Genomic DNA, 22,360 nt, shown 5'->3' on the forward strand with positions numbered 1-22,360 from the left:
CACACACAAATACAGAAATATAAACTTTTTTGACTTCATACCAATTTTCACCCTATTATCTGCTTCAGGACATTTCTGAAGTCCTGATAACTCATAGCCCCATGGTGCTCAGCAGAAATCTAAGTTTATCTCAAACACTTCAAAGAGAAACTCATTGTGCTCCAGTATGCGCTTCTAATTCCGATGATCCAAAAAACAAAATCTTACTTTGCAGAAAATCACGGTGCACGTGGACCAGGAACACCTGCCTCCGGTTCTGATCAAGAAAGGCCATAAACTGGGACGGGGCGCTGTCCTGCAAAGAGCGCCTGCAATAAGCAAATACGAAGCAACTTTTGTCAGAAGATTAAATGAAAATACATTAAAACTCTTCAGTATGGAAGGTGGAAGCTAAGAGGGGCCATGAAGGTCTATACTTCCTTGTACAGACGTAGTTATTAATGCCCAGTTCTGGTAACCAGTGCCAGCCTCCTTAACCTTCTGGAAAATGGCTTTAGTTTTGCTAGTCTAGGTCCTATGTGAAGCAGACCCCAAGAAGTGATTGAACATACAAGACATTTTTTAAAAGAAATATTGGTGAAAGAAAATGGGGAAGGAACCAGGAAAGGCTAGGAGAACCACCAGACCAAGACAAAGGTGTGACGCCAAGAAGAGGAGAGAAGGAAGGAAGCAGGGAGGGAAGGAGAAGGTGGGAGAGAAGGAATGAACCAGGGAACAAAGGAATGAAGGAAGGAACAGTGGAGAAGCATCTGAGAGTGCAGTGCAGCTCTAAGTGGAGCTTGGTAAGGCCACTCTGGAGTCCTCAAACCTGGATCCCTCGTCAGTGGAGTCCTGGGTCTCGCTGGGTGGATGTGCCTTTGTATTCCTGCCTCACTCAGTCATTGGCTAGAAGCAGTCCATGGGAGCATAAACTGCAATAAATTTCAGAGTAAAGCACTGGGGCCCCTGGCCAATCATCAAACATTTAGAATGTCACGTCCACTCTGTCAGTTAGCTGCTGTTATTAAATCTGCGGGCTCTTTGTTTCGGTGTCTGAGCTTTGCACTAACTAACACATGCGGTTTTGAATCAGGCTCCACCATTTACCACTTGTGTGATAGTGAGCTTAGCCTCTTTGTGCCTCAGTTGTCTCTGTTTCTTATAGAATGAGGAAAATAACAGGCTCTTCCCCAGGGTTCTTAGGAGTATAAACGAGATGATACAAGCACAGTGCTTGACACACTGCCTGGCCCAAGGTAAGCACTCCTGTCTGCAACGATTAGTGTGGAACATAGCAGGTTATAGTACAGGTAGCCGTTTAGTTATCACGCTGTGAGCTCTCAAGGATAGAGGCTGTCATTTATTTTTTGTTCTTTGGTGATTAGCACAGTAAAGATGCTCAAAAGTTTATTGAATGAATGGATGAATGGACAGATAACTCCTCCAGTGTTAGTTTACCTGAAAACCCAATACTTCAGCTGTTGTAGTGCTGCTTCGGAGACTTCCTTTGGACATCAAATCCCAATGGCACTCAAATAACATGCCCAAACAAGGGTGCTCTGTCCCCTCCACCCAGATCCTCCCCAGGGACAACAGCCCTTCCGATGCTAGTAAAAGAGTTACTCTGTGTCCTCAGTGGAGCACAAAGACTGGCCAGGATGACTCACTCGTGGGTGCTGTTGGCAGAGGGCACCTTCAGGATCCCTCCTCAGCTCCTGTTTGTTAAGTGTGTGCCCCGGAGGGATCCCAGGGGTAGGTGGTGGCATGCGGCTGGAATCTAAAGGCCTTGGCAGACCAAGCAGGGTACCTGGATTCCCACAGGTAACTTTCCCTGAGCATGAGCCTGGCAGGAAAGCTTTGTTCATACTCTTGCTGGAAGGGAGGAGGATGTGGAATCTTGCCTGTGGTCAGGGTTGGAGGAAGGGAGATCTGGGCAGTGGTGATGGCCAGAGGCCCACCTGCACATCCATCAGGCAGTGAGCCCTGGGGCCAAGTGGTCAATTAGTCAGGGTTCTGCAGAGAAATGGAACCAATAGGATGTATGTAGAGAGATACGCAGGAAGAGGTTTGTTATAAGGACCCGGGTCACATGCTGATGGCGGCTGAGCTGTCCCATGATCTGCTGTCTGCAAGGCAAAGGCCCTGCTGGAGCTGTAGTTCAGTCCCAGCCTGAAGGCCTGAAAACCAAAGGAGCCAAAAGCCTCAGTCCTGGTCTGAGTACAAAGGCCCGAGAATCAGGAGTGCTGATGTTCCAGGGAAGAACATGCACGTCTCAGCTCAAGCAGAGAGCAAATTCACCTTTCCTTCCCTTTTTATTCTAGTCAGTTCCCCAGCAGGTTGGATGGCACCCACCCCACAAGTGAGGGTGCTCTTCTTTGGTTGCTCTTCCAATTCAAATGCTAATCTCTTCTGGAAACATCCTCACAGACACACCCCAAAATAATATTTTTCCAGCTATCTGGGCATTTCTTAGCCCAGTCAAACTGACACATAAAATTAACCATCGTAGGGAGAGAGCCACAGATGTGGTGTCTTTTATTTACTTTTACCATATTCTCATTTTTTTACCCTAGAATAAGAGAGAAAAGTGTTAGGGGAAAATGTTTGCAAAAGTCCATGTCCCTTGGTAATTGATATTCCAGTGGGAAGATGTATAAGTGGCGCCATCCACTTGGCAGAAGGGCTAAGTGGCATCTTGATTTGTCAGTGCACATGGAATGTTCCCCAGGAACCCCAGAAATATGCTGGGGTCTGGGAGGAGACCAGAGAAGAAAGCCTGAGACCTGGCATCAGTAAGCTATCCAGATAGTGGAACAGGATATGGACGTTCAGATCACCCCACCTGTCTTCTCCAAGCGAGGCGTGGGACAGGCATGGTGCCTGTGTTGGCATTCACAGGCTTAGCAAACAGTTGGCACATACTAAATATTTGTTGCTCGAGTTTATGCTGCTGATCATCTCTCTTGAGTATCGGAATCTGTGGACAAGAATGTCACCTGCCATATCAGTAAACAAAGGATGTTGCGACCATTAAGTCATCAGTCACTGCACCCACCTCCTGATGGTGAACCCTGAGAGGATTCCGGATGGAGAAAATAGGATACTGGCCCTAGATAGTTAAGGTGCACATCAAAGGAACGTTTGCAACAAGCCAGACTCTTGCATCTTCCCAAACATAGAAAAGTGCTAAATTCATTAACTCAAGATGTCCAATTTTTTCTTTAGTTAATAGTAATCTTTTGATGTTCCAACTACCTGGGGTTTTTTGGCAAAAAAAACTCCTCTGTATCCTTGCTTCTCTCTTACCTCTTCATAACAGTCCCTCAGAGTTATCCTGAGAGGCTGTCTCCTGGGCTTAAGTCCTCAGTTTGTTCACCAAATAAAACATAATTCTCAACTTTTAGGTTGTGCATTTTTTTCAGTTGACAAATCTAAATGTCTAGAGAGTCAAAAGGAATAATTGCAACTAAAATCTATCTGAACTTTCAAAGTCTTCAAGTTCATTACTTTCACCTCTGCTTCCGCAGAGGGATAACTCTTTAAAGAAAAAGGAGCCCTGTCTTTGGTGCTGGTGGGGACGCCCAGCTCCACTCTGCAAGGTTGAAGGGAAGAAATCCTTCCCACACAGGGAAAAGGGGTACACATGTCAGGAAGAGAGAAAAGCTGGCCAGGAAGGGGAGAGGAAGAGCTATTTTCAAGGCAATTTGAAGCTCCTTGGAAGAGGAAGAATTGAATGAAGGGCAGCAGTGGGAGGCCAGGAATCCACCTTGCCCTGCTTTACCCTCTCCACACTGAGTAAAAAGGTTCTATACAAGGGCTGCTACCCACCTAGGTGTTGTTTGGAAACATAACAGGGTGTTTGTGGTTGTCCCCACACCTGGGGACTGTTGCTCCTACTGCTGCAGACATAGCTGGCTTAAAACAACACAAACTCATTCTCCTGAGCTCCAGAGATTGGAACACTGGGATGAATCTCACAGGCTAGAATCAAGGTGTCAGCAGGGCTGCATTCCTTCTGCGGCTCTGGGGAAGAATTGGATCCCCTGCCTTTTTTAGCTGCTAGAGGCACCCATGTGCTTCAGCCTCTGCTTGTTCCTCATCCTCAAAGCCAGCAGTACATTGCCCTGCCCTCTGCTTCTGTTTTCACATCACCTTCCCTGCCTCTAGCCCTCCTGCCTCCCTCCTTCCTTTGCATTTTGATCCTATGATTACACTAGGGCCACCTGGATAATCTGAGATGCTCTTCCTATTGTGAGGTCCACTGGGTAGCAACCTTAATCCCACCTGCTGCCTAATTGCCCCCTGCCATGTAACCTAACATACTCACAAATTCCAGTGAGTAGGACATGTTTGGGGGCCATTATTCTGCTACCATGAGAACATTATGGGCACATAGTAGGTGGGGGTCTCAGGATGCTAATCACCATGAGACTGTCCCACACAATGAAGAGTTTTCCCCCAAATGTCAACAGTGCCCGCTGAGAACCCCAGCCAGAGCCTCAGTGATCCAAGATACTTTCTGTGTGGTGACACAGAGGAAGGGGCAGCTGAGCTTGGCATCACAGGTCCCCAAAAGACATGCCCATAGTCCTAGTCCCTGGAACCTGTGAATATGACCTAATTTGGGAGAAAAAAAAAAAAAGAGTCTTTGCAGATACAATTAAATTAAGGATTTGGAGATGAGGAGATCATTCTGGGTGGACCCTAAATTCAACAACAAGTGTCCTTATAAAAGCCAGAAGGGGAGAGAGACACACAGGGGAGAAGGCCATGTGAAGACGGAGGCAAAGGTCAGAGGGATGCTGCCACAAGCCAAGGAGTACCTGGAGCCTCCAGAAGCTGGAAGGGTCAAGGGAGGATCCTTTTCTAGAGCTTTCTGACATTTTGATTTTAGACTTACAGCCTCCAGAACTGAGAAAATAAATTCATGCTGTATTAAGCCACCAAATGCATGGTAATTTGTTACCAAGGCAGTAAGAAACTAACACACTCATATCGGAATCATAGAGGATGTTCCAGAGCCTGTCCTGAGCTCACTCCCTGCCAACCTTGAGACATGAGCACTCCTGTGCTTGTTACCAAACTTGGAACTCTAGGAAGTAGGGTCTCCAGAAAGTGATTTAAAATTCCACAAGACACAGGAATTCTAAACTGACTCAGCTTACCCAACTTGGAATGTCTCTCTAGAATTTTTGAGTGTCTGGGCATCTCAAATTGCACCAACAACCATCAGATTTATGAACTTTGATGAGGTGGAGTTTTGCACTGACTTACCCATTAGCGAGAATAGCAAGGCTGTGACCCAGTGCAGAATTTTCTCTGCTTTAAATGCTTACTAAAAATTTTTTTTGTATTGTACAACTTTTACTCCTATCACTTAAACCCACTATCATCACCTGGAGTAATTCTTTGCCACACAGCAGGAGGTGACTTGTCCAAGCCCCACAGCTGTCCTCTACTGTCCGCTTCCCATGCCTGGGACTTGAAATGTGCCCAGGACACTAAATCTAGGTCACAGTGTCCCCTCCCTACATATAGCATCACATCCCCCAACAGCTTTTAAATATGCAGAGGTAGTTACTCCAGTAGTTAAAAGAGTGGGGTGATGGTTCATTTTGATACCATATCTTCTCCAAATCTTAGATAGAGGCTTAATTACTTGTTAGCCATGTATAATTGCTAAGAAACTGCCATACAAATAGCGTTACGGGTTTATTTGTGTGTCTGCTGTGCTGAGTTATGTGTAGCTATCTACAGCCAAAACATCATCTCCCTAAGAGCTATGTTTCCTTCACCTTCAGTCTTTCATGTTAATCTCCAGTCTGTTGATCTGAGTATATTTCACAAGTATCATCATAGCAGAAATTATCCAGCTCTGGTTTTGATTAAAAGCATAAATAACTTTTTTGGGCATAATGACAATCGTAAACTAAAAAACACCTAGCCACTAAATTATCAAAGGACTTTTGTACCTAACATATATACCACTATGACAAACAATCTATCCTAAGGTATCTGTTTTAATCCCAGCTTCTGTAATAATTGCTGGGTTTTAAATTCCATATTTTCCAAATAGCATATGAATTCTTCCTTGAGAGGGTGAATTAACACTTCTCAAAGCTTAGACTATTTATAGATCTTAAATTGCGGACAGGAATTTTGTTACGCCAACAGGTACTAAGGAACCACTCTATGGCAGGCATCGTCACATATGTTACTGTAATTAATTTCAGAAATTGGTTTTTCCCTTTGTTAATATTTGGTTCAGCTCCTGGGTCTCACTTTCCGAGTCTCTTTTCTCTGCAGTGGGCTCTTTCTTTACGGGATCCTTCTGGGTAGACAAAGTGATTTCTCCACAGATTTTCCAGAACCTCTCCGGGAATCCTGAGGCTGTAAGACTCACAGATGATTAATTACACTGCAGATGCTCCAGCGAGAACCCGGTCAGCTTGCTCAGCCATAAGTCAGACCCAGCTCTGAAAAGTCCCCTTAGGTCGTGTCCTGGGGGACCCAAGGGCTCCCTGCGTGTGGGAGTGTGTGTGAGTGTGTGGGAGTGTGAGTGAGTGTGCCTGTGTGTGTGCAACTGTGTATGTTGATGGAGATGTTCAGAGTGGAGAGAGCCGTAAACACCTGGTGAGAAATAACACTTTAAGTTTTTTCTTCACTCAACAGCAAGAGTGATGAACCAACTGAGAGGCCCCTCGGATACCTGGAAATCACAGCAGGGGATTCATGGTCTCATGAGGGCAGCCTGCATCCTTGGGTGGGGGCAGGAAAGGCGGGGAAGCTCCCGGGGCAGGAGAGAGGAGAGACGTCAGGGCTTGGAATTCGGGTCCCAGAACTCGGACCAGAACAGAATCTCCAGTACCAAGCAGAGGATCCTGGAACTCTGCCTACCCAGCCCAAGGCAACCTGGAGAAAGATTTTCACCAGGTCCCTTTGTTATTTTTAATTTATTGTGTGCCTTCTCCAGTTTCCATCCAACAATACACTACATGGTTGAAAAACTCAAAAAGTTCAGGAGGACTTACAAAGAGCAGCCGCCCCCCCCCCCCATGCTTCCCAACCCCCTCCCCGTTGCTTCCTCTCCCAGTGGCTACCGACATTGCTCTACGCAATGTGCTCATATGGGCACTACTTAATCTGCCCATTTAGGAATTGTATATTGACTTCACATTTTGACATAGGAGGGCTCAGCTTAATTACGCTCCACCGCTACTCCCAACAAGTCCATCCCCATTTCTAGTTTTCCTACGGGTCTTTTGTAACTTTGAGTACTGCCCTCTTATCTCTTAACCCCATCAGGTGTAAGCCATGCATCCCCACCCTCAAATGTGTAAGCTGCTAGCCCACGACCCCCTGAGCTCTTCATCTGTAGGATTGGTTCCGGGTGTTACAAAGCAGCCAACAGTGGTATCTTCCTAAGACTATGAAAGTGTGTCTATGCACAGCCAGAGAGTGTGATTTTATTTCTCTCATTATACTGTTTATTGTCTTTCCAATGCCTTTTAAAGAATTGCCTTCTTCACATCCTCCCCTCCCCGCCAACCTCTCCAGTATCAGTTCTACTCAGTCAAGTCCTCCTTCCCCCAGAAAGGGCCTCTGGGAGCTCCCATCCTCACACTCCCAGCCAGGCTCTGTTTTCCAGACCACACGACCGTCACCTGGGAGCGCCGCTCCTGCTGTCTCCTGGACACCCCTCTTCCTCTTTCTTGCCTTGCTTGAGTACAAACTGAAGTGACTTTCGATGAAACAACACTGGTAGATACAATGTCTGAATCCTCACACATCTACAGTGTTTTCATTCTGTCTTCATTCTTCAGACTTTTAATAGTTTGGCTGGGTAGGGAAATCTTGGTTCAAAGTCACTTCCCTTTAGAACTTGGAAGAACACTCCATCGTCTTTCAGCATCCACTGTGGATCATGAGAGGTCTTATTTCAAACCGATTCTAATTTCCAAAAAGAGCCTTTCTGTGTCCTTGGTTTTTTTGTTGTTGTTATTTTTGTCTTTTTTTTTATATGTTCATTTTATTTCATTTTGTTTATTAAAGTACAGTCAGTTATAATGTGTCAGTTTCTGGTGTACAGCATAATGTCCCAGTCACACATGTACATACATATATTCTTTTCATATTCTTTTTCATTAAAGGTTATTACAAGATATTGAATAAAGTTCAATATGTGCTGTACAGAAGAAATTTTTTTATCTTTTTATATATAGAAGTTAGTATTTGCAAATCTCAAACTCCCAAATTTATCCCTTCCTTCCCTCCCCCTGGTAACCATAAGGTTGTTGACTATGCCTATCAGTCTTTTTCTGTTTTGTAGATGAGTTCATTAGTATATTCTTTTTTTTCTTTTTTTTTTTTCAGGATTCCACATAAGAGTGATCTCATATGGTATTTTTCTTTCTTTTTCTGGCTTACTTTCACTTAGAATGATGATCTCCAGATTCATCCATATTGCTACAGATGGCATTTTTTCTTCTTATGGCTGAGTAGTATTCCATGTATAAATACACCACAACTTTATCCAGTCATCCGTCAGTGGACATTCAGGTTGTTTCCACGTCTTGGCTGTTGTATGTAGTGATGAAATCCCTCAGGAATGTGTCTGGGCCTAGGTCTCATTCACAGCACTGAGAACTCAGGGGGCTGTTTCAATCTGAACATTTGTCCCTTAATTCTAGAAAGTTCTCAGTCTCTTTTTTGTATAATTCCTTCCACTCTGTTTTCTTTAACTTCCATTAATCACAGGTTGGACCTTATACATTTTTCCTCCAGGTCTCTTATTTTTTCTTCTATATATTCTGTTTCTTCTGCTGTTATTCTCTTGCCTGGAAGATTTTCTCTATTTCATCTTCTGACCCTTCACTGATTTTTTTTTTTAATTCCAGCAATTATCTTTAATTCAACAGCTCTCTCTTACTCTGGGATTCCTCCCTTTTCTTGTAGAACCCTTTCTTGCTTAGCAGAAGCAGGGTATTCGCTCCATTTGCTTCGGTCTACTTCTTTTCCTTTTTCTTTCCTCTCCTATTTGCATGGCTTGTAACACTGACAGGGCTTTTCTCCTTGGCTGGTGCCTGCTTGCCCATCCCCAGTGAAGTGCAAACCAGAGCTCAGCTGCCCATGGCTCTGTACACGTAGGTGGAGTGCCTGCACTTGGCTTAGCTGGGGATGGTGGGGATCAACTGTTATACTGGGGACCCTAAATTTAAGAAGGGAAAGGTGCTGCTTGGGAAGCAAGTTCCCACAGCCAGCTACCTGAGTCCCCCAAGACGTTTCCCTGAATGTCTTTAGAAAGTAATTCCACTTCGGGGAAGGGAGATGGATGAGTTTATGGAGATTGCTTGTGTTTACTGTTGTTATTATTGCTGTTTTTCTGGAAAATAAAATCCTGGGAAGGAGATGGTCTTCCTGCGAGACGGAGGAGTGTTTGATCTTTAGAAAAAAAGTACAGCACATCCAACCATATCAAAAATCCCTTAGCGTAAGGGACAAGGGAATCAAATCAGATTATTTCTGTGAAGCCAAAAAATCGGTGGAATCAAGTCCCAAGTGAAAACTGGTCTGGCCTTCTTGGTCAGGTTTCATAGAAGGCAAAGTTTCTGTGACATCCCTGATGAGAACGAACCACAGTGTGAAGATTTGGACCCAGCTGAGACAGAACTCTTCCCTCATGTCAAAATGGGGATGTGGTCTGTTCTCAGATGTAGGCTTCTGCCTCCCGTGGCTTTCCTATGCTTCTCTATAGCCACACGCCTCAAATTGTGTATGAAACCAGATAGCTTTTCTTGCTAGTTGATGAATCTTAAAGTCGGAAATGCCTTAGTCATCACTTAGTTTAAGATCTAATTTTAGAGACAAAGAAACCAAAGCCCAAGGAACTTTTTAAGATGAAATAACAAAGGGCACACAAGCAGCCGGTGGGGACAATAGAAGGAGGCACATGGGGTTGGAGTGAGAAGACCTGGGTTGGCTCCAGGTTTGCTAGTCTGCATTGGCCGACACATTGGCTGGGATATTTTTCTTGTTGGTTAACATGTGAACATGAGTCCTGGTAGCAGAAATTTGGGGTGTTCTAAACCCCAACAGACCCTGCAAAATATCAAAATTATCTGAGAAATGTAAGATTAGTATTCCAGATGGCCCTTCAAAGGACAGGGAAGACACACTGGTCACCTTTGCTTGAATTCATCCTAACCATTGTTGTCTGAATGTGTCGGTGAATTTTCAGAAACCAAATAGTCCTGCAATATTCTTCACGGAGCTCTCAGAGCCAGCCGAGAAGGGTCTGAAGTGGGTCAGGGATCTGAAAAATCATTATGTGTTAAGATTTCTAAGAGAACTTAGTGATGATCCGTTCTGATGCCTTCATTTCACGGGTGGAGAACAGAATATATAAGTAACTTGACCACATAAACACAGCAAGTTAAACAGCAGAGGCTGGAAGAACCAGGGACTTTTCCACTCATCTGCCACATCACCAGCAGAATGCAATCCCATGGGCTGCAAGCCATGAGAACAGAGCTGTGTGGATAAATTCTGACACGTTCCCCAAGTCTGTTCATTTCAGAGACACATGGACCATTATAAAAGGCAGGGGAATGTCAACGGTCAAGATAACCTCTGGGTGGTTAACTTTATATGGGAGACATGTGGCTGGATCCTAATGAATGATTTTTAGTATTATTTAGCATTTATTTAGTATATTGTAGTATTTAGTACTCTACAGTATATTTCCATGGGCATTTGTTCCACTAATAACTTTAAATTCTTGTTAATTTCTAAATAAACGTTCCTCGGGATACAGAATCGCAATGGTAAGTATTTGTTTGCCAGACCAATTGGCACACACAGAAGGCCCTCCTTCCATCCATCCGGACCCTCCCCACTGTCCCAGTTTGACACAGGTGGTTCCAGGGCAGGACTGAGTTCGCTGAGAGTGATGGTAAGAGCTGCTGCTGCTGCTGCCAGTCCTCCGACTGTCCTGTCCGATTTATTTCTGCACAGCATCCTTAGGAAACAGCTGGATACGGTCGAACTCTGAGAGGGAAATTCCAAGAGATAAGAAAAGGAGCTTTGAGAATAACAGGGTTTGGGGTGGAGGTGGGGGTCCAGACCATCCAAGAGGCTATTTCTGAGGCCAGCAGAGGCCTGCTTCTCCCAGTACAAGTCGTGAACACGTCACCGCCGCTGCTGTCTGCGCTGCAACACTCACCGCACCCTCGCTGGCGGCCTCACTGGGTCACCTGTCCTCTGCACTTCAGCTTCTCATTTTCGAAATGAGTCTCTGGGGTGAAGACCCAGGGTGGCCCCACCACCATTTTTCTCTGTCACAGATAAAAATTTTTTTTTCTCCATGGAATTTAGTTTGAACACAAGACATTTAAAATGTCCTCTCTGCTCTAGCAGCTGAGTTTTTAACTGAAGCCTGTGGAATTTTTTTTTAAACTCATTTCAGGTCTCACAAAGGTTAAAATTTCAGCACGTCTTGGTGAGACATGCAGTAACAATGTTTTAGGAGCAGTAATGTTAACTTCAGCCTTTGTACAGCCCAGGGTCCTATTTTATCTTGAATCGTGATGTTGACATTGAATTATAAACACCAGAAGTATGAATACACGTGTCCGGTTATATAACACAGCTGGATAATCTTGTTTAAATAAGTAAGTGCAATTAAAAACCTCCGGCACGATCCACGGACACCCCTGTCAGTGCTTTGAAATTGACATGGTGACTTACTTTGGCGGCACAAGCACTGGAGAGCAGGGAATCTTGGTAATAAATCTGACTCCTCCTGGGCTGAATCCCGGTCAATAGATGGCCCACCTCAGTCGTCCTCAAGGTAGATAGTGTGATGGCTGAGTTACAGAAATACAAGGACATGACTCATTAACAACGCCTGCTCCCAGGGTTGGGCGTCCTCCCCTGAAGGTCACATAGCTCTGGTCACCTCACTTCGCAGCAAGGACACTACCAAAGAGGCAGTCTGGTCTCTGGCCTCCTGCCCCCTCACGATTCCAGGGGCCCCAGGAATGCCCATTCCAAGGCAAAAGCTCCCCTGGAAAAACACAGGTAAAACCAAAGCCAGCTGCTCTGTGGGCAGTGACCTGATTCAACGTGACGCCCAATGGGCAAGGTCAGGCAGAAGCCAGTGGTGAGAGCAGAGCTGTGGCCTCCGTTCTTACTCTGCCTCTTGTAACTCTCTCCACCTTAATTTATTCTGTATTTAAAGGAGGAAATAGGAAAAAAATATGAAAACGAATATATGTGTATTTGTGTATGACTGGGACATTGTGCTGTACACCAGAGACTGGCACTTTGTAATGACTGTACTTCAGTTTTTAAAAATGTGCACAAAATAAAAGGAGGAAATAGGATCCAAACAGAAAAGAATATTTATTTCCATATCAGCCCAGAAGACTCTTGGGAATGAGCCAGTGGTCATAGGGAGAAAGGTATGTGGTTTTGGGTGAAGGATGAATACGATTCCAAACACAGGTCTCCTGCGCTCCCACGCACGGCCTGCCAGCCAGGGAGCCCGGTGCGGCCCCGCACCCTCTGCCCACAGCATCGCAGGGCCGCCAGCCACTCTGCTCAAAGGCTTCCAGGACAAAGCGAGGATGTGCTGGGGACAGCAGCAGAGGAACGTGTCAGCTCCTTGATTGAGTGGGACAAGGTCATAATAAAGGGACCCTAGAGATGAAATAAGTAAGCCCTCAGACCCTCGAACTTCAGACACTGGGCAGGTCTTCCTGAGAAGTTCACTTCTCCTCCCGCATCCAGGGGTCCCTTCGAGGATCTCACACGGCCATGTCTAGAAGAGATCCTTCTCAATGTTCCAGTTCCAGAGCCACCTGACTTGAGAAAAACATCAGGCCCGACCAGCAGGACAGATCAACCCGGCGTGAACACAGCCACCATGGGGGTTTCTTTATGATCATGGTGGGACCATGGGACGCCCACGACATCACCATCAGCTGAAGGCACAAATCCTGCCTCCTCCCTTGGGTCATCACCACCTGGCCACAAGTCCTGGGCTGACCTTCCCACTTAATTGCCAACCTTGCTGCCTTTTTGCCTCCAAGAGAGAAAGGGCACGGCCAAGACCATGTGGATCCCGTGGGGGTAAAAAGGGCTTCCTCGCCTGTGCAGAGATTCAATAATAAGCCAATATCATGAGTAAAAGCTGCTGTATTGAAGGATTTTAAATCAGAGAAATAAAACCCTAAGCTCCCTGGGCAGAGGTCCATTAGTAACTTCCAGACCCCAGTCCATTTTTTTTTGTTGTTGTTGTTTTGAGAACACTGATGATACCCCCATGCAAAAACCTAATAGGGAAAAATGCACCTAAAAAGATTGGGTTCTCAGCGAGATTGTTCACAGCACGGATAACCGAAATGATTGATAAAGACACAAAGTCGAGCTGAACTGTCACACCCTCGCCCCCAGACACGGATAGTCTTTAAAGACAGAAGGCTCTGTTAGCAAGTGCTCTCAAGAGTAAATGATTTCTACAAGCAGGGGTTTGACACCTAAGAGGAGTTTAACAATAGTCGGTGACAGGTAAGTTTGAATGTGCAGAATTGGGAAAGATAACATTTCTCCACTGTTTCTTTAATTATAGCTTTGAAAGAGGAGGTTGTCAGTTCCACCCTCATTCAGGAAACTGTCTTGTGACATCTCCGTTAATTACGACTGTCTGTGTGTTGTCAGGGAGGCTCCCAGTTTCCCAGCCCTGCCATAGATCTCACGCTGGGGCAGAACCTTACGCCATGGGGTTGTCAGTGCAGTTCTCCAAAAGAGGGTGAGGTCGGTGGGCCATCCGCTTGGACTCCCACAGCCCTGCTCTTGCCTTTGACAAGAGCACGGCCACGGTGTGTCCATAGCACAAGCCCGCCGGGAACCAAGTACCAACATCTGTCGTGGCCATTTAGATCTTTGAACAAGAACTGATGCTTGAGCCACTGCTGTTTTTATCACCTGTTGTCTGCTAAGGGATAAGTTCGGGGAACATCTGGACCCAGCACTCATAAAAGCTTTGCTCAGGAAGGATGTCAAAAGATCCATGTAAATACTCCCCCCTCCAATAGGTGGAGCCTAACATTACGCCTGCCCCACCTAAGTGTGGGCTCGACTCCATAACTTGATTCCAAAAGACAGAGCATGGAAATGGGAGAGAATTACAGTAGCCAAAGCTGGCAGACTCCACTCCAAAAGGCCAAGGTTATTATCATGCCCAGGGATGCCACGTCCTCATCAGGTGCTCCGACGCCATGCAGTGCCGGGGACCTGCGCCTTTCTAGTAAACTTTCCCCCAAAATTCCCTGTACAAACATGAGGAAAACCTCCAAGAAGCCAAACTGAGGGACATTCTACGAAACACCTGAGCAGCATTCCTCAGAACTGTGCAGGTCACCACCAATAACAAGGAAAGACTGAGAATCCATCAGAGACTGGAGAAACCTGAGGAGACACAGCAGCTAAATGCAGTGTGCACCCCTGGCTGGGATCCTGGACCAAAAAAGGGCATGAGTGGGGAAACTAGAAAAGCCAGCATCTGAGGTCTGTTAATAGTCACGCAGCAGCATTGGCCTTAGTCCTTGCAGTGGCACCATGGTCATGCAGGGTGCGGACATCCAGGGACACTAGGGAAAGCGTACATGGGAACCTGGCTGGGGCCAGGCATAGGTGGGCAAGGCACCTGGGTGCAAATTTAGGGAGGCACCCACGCTCTTACCCAGCCAAGCTTGGGTCTGCTTGTCCTGTGCAATAAAGACAATCTACTGACTCTGGGTTGTGATGAAGGAAAGTGCAGCATTTATTGCAGGGCACCAAGCAAGGAGTCCAGGCAGCTGGTGCTTCAAAGACCTGAACTCCTTGAAGGCTTTCAGGGAAAGGTTTTTGAAACAGTGAAGGGGAGGGCTTTGGGGTGTGTGATCAGCTCGTGGACATTCTTCTGATTGGCTGGTGGTGAGGTCATCGGGAGTCAACATCATCAACCTCCTGGTTCCAACCTATCTGGGGTCTCCGTGCTTGTGGGCAGCGCACAGTTAACATCTTCTAGTGGGAATTTCAGTGTCTGCAAAACAGCTCAAAGCATATGGCTCAGAATATTATCTATAGCCCTTGAGGAAAAACCAAAAGTCCTTGACTTTGTTTAATGGCTAAACTATTATTATTTTGTCTTGCTTGACTGTTTTCGTTTCTTTCTGCATTTTTTTTTCAAGTCTCTGATTAAATGTACTCTTTGGAACTCAGGGAAGCCTAGGAGACTAAAGTTTTTCTGCAGACAAGAGGCAGGTGGGGCGGGGCTGGGGAGTCAGTTCCAGGAAGGCTTCATCCCGTCCTGCTTGGTTACAGCTCTCAGGGTCTTGCACATACCATGTGTGACCCCGTGTAGAAACACTCTGTGCTATCTTTGCAACTTTTCTATAAACCTAGAATTACTCCAAAATAAAAAGTTTATGAAAAAAAAAGGCCCTGTTTGGACTCCTTCAGTATCCCTGTTAGAACATGGGACACAAATGTTCTTGGCAAGGGAAAGGGGGAATCTGGCACAGTGACCAGCTGGAGTCCACTCCAAGCCAAGCCTGTGTGGGCAGGGCTCAGCCTACGACACCTGCCATGCAGGTACCAGCAGACAGTGACACTAGGCAGTCCCAGAAACCCATAATAGTCAAGCAGGAGCTCCCCACCTAGGTATCCATGTTTAACAATACCCCAAAACACCTTAACTCAGAGCTTTATAAACCCAGAGAATCTGTTGAGGATGTTGGTCTACATGCCATTGGAAGTGTATTAACGGGCGATGCTTAGAGCTCATAACCAACGGCCATGATGCACTGTGGATTCTGATGCGAGTCCTCAAAGAATTACCCAGAGCCCGAGATCAGGATGGACAGCATCCTGCTGGGTCCAGACTTGTGAGCTCTGTGTCACTCTGGTCGCACAGAGTCCGGACTGCTCAGTGGCACCCTGTGCCTGGGGAACATGGGCACTTTCAGCCTGCTTTGCTTAGGAACCAGGATGAGGAACACACGGCATTACAAGTCTCTCTCCCACCTTCTATGTCCTTGGTCCCTCTGAAAGGACGATATTTTCATCAGCTTTATCCTTGATAGTTGAAACCAGGCGTGAGGTGGGAAGGAGAGAGGGAGGGAAGGAGGAGATTTAAATTCTTTCAGGGAGGAGAATCACTTCCTACTTGAACTGAGAGCTAAAAAAAGTTCTCCCATTTGTGCAGTGCCACGTAACTTCCGGTGCCACGCCACAAAACACCCACGCGGAACACTCACATGCCAGACCCTCCTCCTCCACTGCCCAGCACCAGGGGAGAGCTGCGGGGAGTGGACCGCCCCCGGAAGCGGCCGATGCTGATGTGGACGTGCATACAACAATGACCAAATAAGCATTTTTTAAATTGACAAGGTGAAAAAAATTTAGGATTGGGGAATCTTGCCAGAGGAAGAGCTGAATGTCAGTGAGGAGAAAAAACACTGAATAAACCCAAAATATGTTTTAAGGAAACCCTGAAATGTCTTCTGCATAATATTATCTCCCTCCGCTAGAACTGCCAATTTTTCAGTTTTTTCACTATTTTTATTTTCTTGAGGAATGATCATTTTTATAAATAGCTTTCTGAATGTCAAAGCCACCGTTGAATAATTTCTCTCTCCTTCTTATCCTGAATTACTTAATCTTTGCTGAATTTTTTGGGCATGTCTAAAGGGTTGGGGGGAAGGAGTCACTGATGGCTGGAGGTGGTCATCTCTTCTGTGTCCTGTTGGCTTTGGCCATTCCACAGTCACAGCCCTTAACCAAGGTCAGGTAAGACTGATCGAAACCACCAAGGAGCCACTACCCAGGGGCCACGGGAGTGCTTCTTCTGTAGCCACAGTACGACTGTGACTCCGTTCCTCAAGCAGTGGAGACACTGCCCCTACATCTGTCCACTGAGATGATCTGGGATCCTTTGCTGGGGCTGCAGAAGCAGCCTGCAGCCAGGAGGAAGACCAAGAGATTTAGCTCGACCTACAAGGTGGTTCTGCAAGGGCATGCCCACCGCATCAGCGTCACCTGGGACAGAGAGCGAGATGCACCGGCTGAATCAGGAACTTGGGTGGGGGAGGGGCAGTGACCGTGAGTAAACGCACCCTCGGGGGTCACTCGGTTGCACCCTGAAGGATGAGGACCCCTCGTCTACAACCCTGGTTCTCAAACCTGACTGTACATTTGAAAAAACCAAAACGGGCATCTCTGTGGAGTCCACGGTCCACTGACATGAGTCATGGTGCGAACACTGGGGTTTTCTTCGGGTGGTTCTGATAGGCAGCAACGCTGGGGGACTGCTGGTCAGTGAGCCCAGGCCCTGCCCTGCCTCACACGCCCGTGGAAGCCTGCAGTGTCTTCCAGGCCCACGACACCCATTTTCCTCCGAAGGCTGTTCTAGAACAGGGTATAGTGTTCTGCTTGCACAGTAAACCGTCAGAGGAGGTCTCAGAGATTTTCACTGAATCGTTTTTACATGTTTCAAATGATCCTTCCTCAGGTAATTCTATTGTGCAACCATGGTTAAGAATCAAGGGTTGAGAATCCATGACCTCATCTCCTCGGGGTGGGATTTCTCCTCTCCCAGCCAGACTTTGCGTTATCTCAGAAAGGGGCTTGGGTGGGGTGATCCTCTGATTTATAAGCAATATATACTCAGTCTTTGCCCCTGGTTCAGCACAGAGATCCTAAAAACCTTGGAATTTCCTGCATCTTGTGTTATGTTAATGAGGTAACTTTTGGAAATTACCTAAGATGAAGGCTGGTTGCCAGGGGCCTCAACCTTGCGTTTTAAAGTGATGGAACTTCTAGTCACACCCCCAACCCCTGGGGAGCAGAGGGGGCCAGAGACTAAATGATTTCATCCATCATTCCTATGTAGTGAAGCCTCTATTAAAAACCCAAAATGGCTGGGTTGGAAGAGCTTCTGTGTCGGTAAACCTGTGAAGATGCAGGGAAAGGGGCGGGCTCAGAGGACAGGGATGCCCCAAGCCCCTCCCCTACACCCTGAACATGTCTTCCATCTGGCTCTGCCTGAGTTACAGTCTGTTCTAATAAACCGGTGATGTAAGGCAAATGTTTCTTTGAGTTCTGTGAGCCACTCTAGCAAATCAATCAAACCCAACAGAGGGGGCGGGGGTCACTGGAACCTCCAATCGATAGCCAGTAGGTCAGAAGCACAGGTGATCCACATCTCAAGGGACAGGGGGTGGGGGTGTCGGTCTTGTAGGACTAAGCCCTTAACCCGTGGCATCTGACGCTGCCTCCAGGTAGACAGCTCTGCAGTCAAATCGAATTGCAGGACACCAAGCTGGTGATGCAGAACTCCTTGGTAGTGCAGGGCGCTCCGCACATTAGAAGGAGACAATTGTCAGGTGGGAACTCCCACCAGGACACACCGGGTAAAAGTACCGTTTACTCTTCATAGTATTTTGAGATGGTCTGGGTCTCAGTTTTTCACAAACCACTCCTCTTGAGGGACATTTTAGATGAGCTTTGGGTTCCTGCACCTGTCCTGGAACCCTGGGTCATAGAAAACCAAGGACCCCTGTGAGATCATCTCCTGGGACATCAGCCTTCTGGGCTACCCCTCCTGCAAAACCCTTTCATTCGTGGCATCCTTTCTTCTATAAGGAGAGGAGAAAGGTTCATCTCTTCTCCTTTAATGATCCCTATTTGTGTTCATGGGTATCCTTAATTAGGGCAATTTTATTAAGATCCTTTAAATAAATAATCTCAAATTTCATTTGAACATAACCATTTCACTGTAATTGAAGTGCCCTGGTAGATGTGAATCGCCTAGAGGAAATCAAGGCCCCATTTAAATTTCTAAAACAAGTGTGCAAATTCCTACTTAAAAGCATCTCTGCTCAAGTGTCACTTCCTCCAGGAAGCCCTCTCTGAGCTCCCCCAAAGTACTCAAAGCTCCCGGTCAAAGGCCTCCTGACTTTGTAGACCTTTCTCCCTGTCACTCAGCATCCGAAGCCATGGATCCCCAGGCGACTGACTCCTCTGTCAGGTGGGAGGTTCTCTCTTGCTTCCCTGGGGCTTGGCCCAGTGACTGGCAGAGGCGTCAAGGAAACAGAGAGCTCCTCCTCCTACTCCAAGAGTGTGTATTCTTCCTCCCATCTCGGCAGCCTCCTGCTCCAAATGAGCAAGGTGCACTGCACACGAAATCAGGAGGGATGCGGGAAATTCATCACCTGTCAGAGAAGCACAAAACCAGGAGCCGGAGGGATGCGGGCACTTCGGGAGGGCCGGCAGCGCAGCCAGCAGAGCCACTCTGTTCGGGTTCAGTCCATTTTGGGTTGCGATCGCTCGAGATGATCAACCACAAAGCAGGGGACATGCCACAATGTGGGAGGTCAGAAAGCACCCCAAGACATTAATAAATGCTACCATGGGGTGGTGGGCACCCAAAAGAGCAGACCTTATTTAAAGCTCTTTCTCTGGATTCCCTGTGATTGATTGTATCCTGGAAACTTCTGGACAGAATGACAATCTCAGCACCTGTCCTGGACTGACTTGTATCCCCCAAAACTCATAGGTTGAAGACCCAGCTGCCTGATGTGACTGTATTCGGAGGCGGGGCCTTTAAGGAGGTGATTAGGGTTAAATGAGGTCATAAAGGTTGGGTCCTAATTCAGTGGGACTGGTGTCCTCACTAAAAGAAAAGAGACACCAGAGATCTCTCTCTCTGAGCACACACAGAAAAGGCCTTGTGAGGATGCGGCGAGGACATGACCACCTCAGGCTAAGGCACGCGGTCTCACCAACGCTCACGGTCAAACTTGACCTCGACCTCCGACTTCCAGCCTCCAGGACTGTGAGCAAATAAATTTCTGTGGTTTCAGCTGCCTTGTCTGTGTTTTTCTGCAGCCTGAGCAAATGAATATAGTGCTATTCCTATCTGCTTCATCAATAACTCTGTGTTTGATTTCAGCGTGTAAACCTGAGAAAAGAACAAGATGACTGGCTTCAGAATGTGGAACTGTCCAGAGGTCCAGCGTGTGCTTGGTGTCCTCAGTGCTCCAGGGTGAGATGTGTGTATTAGCAGCTCAGAGCTCACTCACATTTGGCCTTAAGTCTTTAGTCTGTTCATCATCCTTTACCCTCTTTCTATAACCCAGAGTTTCACAGCTGGGGACAGTGTTGTCGCCCCACAGGGTCGCTAGGCAGTGTCTGGAGACGCTTTGGGTTGTCACAACCGAGGGAGGGTGCTGCTGGCATCCAGTGGCCAGGGGACTGGGGTGCTACAAAACGTCCTATAACTCACGGGGCAGCCCCTCAAAGAACGACCCCACCCCGAGGTCGATCGTGCTGAGGCTGAGAAACCTACCTGAATTCCCCACAGGTTCAGGTTCTAAGTTGTCACAATGTTTTCAGGCCCCAAATTCATTCAACCAAACCAATCATCATTAGCTGAAGTATGTAAATAATCACGAGACCAGAAGAAAGTCATGAGACAATGGGAAGGAGATAAGTAACCATTAACTTTCCAGTCAACAGTGATTGAAATTGAACAAGCCATCTTATCACGTTTTAGTGCAAATAAAATACTAGGCACTGAGTGAGACGAGTGTTCTGACCTCGCTGACTCTCACCTTGGCATGTTTTCTGACAAGTCTCACATTAACCACGGTGGCGAAAGCCATGTGACATTCGCCCTCTAAATCCGAGGTCAGCCGATGGAAAGGTGTGTAATCACACCTGCAGGAGACCGAGCTGACCCTCCTGCACGTGTTCCCAGCTTCACATTTTGCAATTTAGTAACGCCTCGTATAATTGTACATTGTCACAGCAGGTGACGTCACAGCCGTGCTCAAAACGCCTGTCTGCGGGCGGTTTTCAGTGGCCCTGCGGTGCCCAGATGCTTTCCCAACCTTCAGTATGTTCTCGTCTTTCTATAGATCTGACTAATAAAAATAGAGAAAGAAACAGCAAGGCAGCTGCTAAAAGGGTCTCTTTACCTTGACCGGTGCCGGAGTGCCGAGGCGGTGGTGGAAGGGTACTTACCTTGCCCTGAGCACCCTGTGGCTGGCACTGCGGAAACAGTCCCCACCGTGGGTAACATATGTGGACTGATCCCTGCTTTTGTGATGCCCCAACCAACCTGTCTCTGAGTTTCCTGGGGCTGCTGTGGCAAAGCACCAAACACTGGGAGGCTAAAACAGCAGAAATATATTGCTCACCAGGCTGGAGGTCATACGTCCTGGATCAAGGTGTGGACAGGGCCGTGCTCCATCTGAAGGCAGCAGGGAAGCATCCGCTCTAGGCTCCTCCCCAGGACGTGCAAAGTGGTCACCTTCTCCCTCTGTGCATGCCTGTCTCCGGGTCCAGGTTTCCCCTTTTATGAAGACTCCAGTCATACTGGATCAGAGCTCACGCTAATGACCTCAGGCCATGGACTGATGTTTGCCCCGAAACTCCTGTGCTGAAGCTGAAATCCTCAAAGGGATGGTATCAGGAGAGGGGGGCCTTTGGAAGGTAGTTGGGTCATGTGGGTGGAGCCCTCCAGACTCTGAAGCACGTGCCTGAGGTCAACATTCCAGGTGACATCATCGTTTCTTCCTGCCCTGTTTTGTCACGGTCACCTGCCCTGCCCCCACCTCCCAGTCAAGCCACAAGGTGACTTAGAAAACAGGCTGTGTGCTTTGCCCCGCAAATCAAGACATTCATATCCTGCCAATTTAAGTTCTGTCCCTGACGTAATACCACATTGACAAATGGGAAGTCGCTGCCTTGGAAACTGGAATGTGTTTCATGGGACAGAGGGCTCGTGATGGTTGGAAGATTAATATAACAACGGCCCCCTCCCGGGCCCCAACTGTGTTCACCATCTCACCTCTTTCTTCCTCTCTCATTCATTGTTTGCCACCTTCCTTACAAACGTGCTGTTCTGTGTTTCCTCACCTTCTGTTAGGGGCTGAATTGTGTCCCCAGAAAAGATGGGCTGGAGTCCTAACCCCAGCACCTGTGAACGTGGCCTTATTTGTGAAGAGGCTTCTTTTTTTTTAATTGGAATACAGTCAGTTACCATGTGGCAGGTTCTGGTGTACAGCAGCATAATGCCCAGTCATGCATACATACACATACATTCATTTTCATATTCTTTTTCATTAAAGGTTATTACAAGATATTGACTATTACTCCCTGTGCTCTACAGAAGAAATATTTTTATCTATTTTTATATATAGTGGTTATCATTTGTAAATGTCAAACTGCCAAATTTATCCCTTCCCACCCCCTTTCCCCTGGTAACCATAAGATTGTTTACAATGGTTGCAAGTCTGTTTTATAGATGCAATTACATAAAGAAGAAGCCATT

General features: G+C 46.9%; 1 long non-coding RNA gene across 1 annotated transcript; it reads right to left on the reverse strand.

Moving 5' to 3' along the window:
- Positions 1-10,656: 10,656 nt before the first annotated feature.
- On the reverse strand, positions 10,657-21,622 carry LOC135319392 (uncharacterized). The gene is made up of 3 exons (XR_010377931.1): positions 21,225-21,622; positions 11,725-11,843; positions 10,657-11,025 (listed from the first exon to the last, which is right to left on the reverse strand). It is a non-coding gene; the product is annotated as an uncharacterized LOC135319392 (long non-coding RNA).
- Between the last annotated feature and the right edge of the window lie 738 nt (positions 21,623-22,360).

The sequence above is a fragment of the Camelus dromedarius genome, chromosome 3 (genome assembly GCF_036321535.1).
Source record: "Camelus dromedarius isolate mCamDro1 chromosome 3, mCamDro1.pat, whole genome shotgun sequence".
NCBI lineage: Eukaryota > Metazoa > Chordata > Mammalia > Artiodactyla > Camelidae > Camelus > Camelus dromedarius.